Here is a 616-nt window from a genome sequence, read left to right on the forward strand (position 1 = left end):
TGATCTATGCACATATTTTGAATCTCAATAATTTGTCATAATGATAAGTCCTGGACACTGAATATGGTTCTGTATTTCGTTTATAGTTAGAAGTGTCTTCCGTCTCTCGAGCATAATCCACAAAAAAAAAACAAAAGCATGAAATGGTTTTCATCCAGAACTCACTCACAAGATCAAAAAATAACTTACTCAAGACATTCCCATGCTGCTGGAAATACATATACTTATTGTTCAGTGTATACATTGCGATTTCTTTTAAGCTTCATAGAAATGTACTGCCACACACTCTACAAAGAACAGTATTCAATACAGTAGTGTCTTAATCATCGATAAAATTCGAACGCGGGGAGGGGTTAAACGCTGAATTAATCATTAGTTCCAAAGATACCTCACCGCTTCCGTCTAATTCATTCGGATTTTATTTCTTTACTAGTGACACCTGGACACTTGGAATTATTTTTTTTTTCTACTGATTCCTGTTACCGTGTAGGCTAGTTATATTTACGGACATAATAACTCGCTACCTCCGGTTGCGTATGCCATATCGTGTATTGTAATTCACTAAATCAGCTGCAATACGTTTATGTGATCATATTTATTATTTTGAAAACAAGCT

Source organism: Penaeus monodon, chromosome 21, assembly GCF_015228065.2.
Source record: "Penaeus monodon isolate SGIC_2016 chromosome 21, NSTDA_Pmon_1, whole genome shotgun sequence".
NCBI classification, from domain to species: domain Eukaryota; kingdom Metazoa; phylum Arthropoda; class Malacostraca; order Decapoda; family Penaeidae; genus Penaeus; species Penaeus monodon.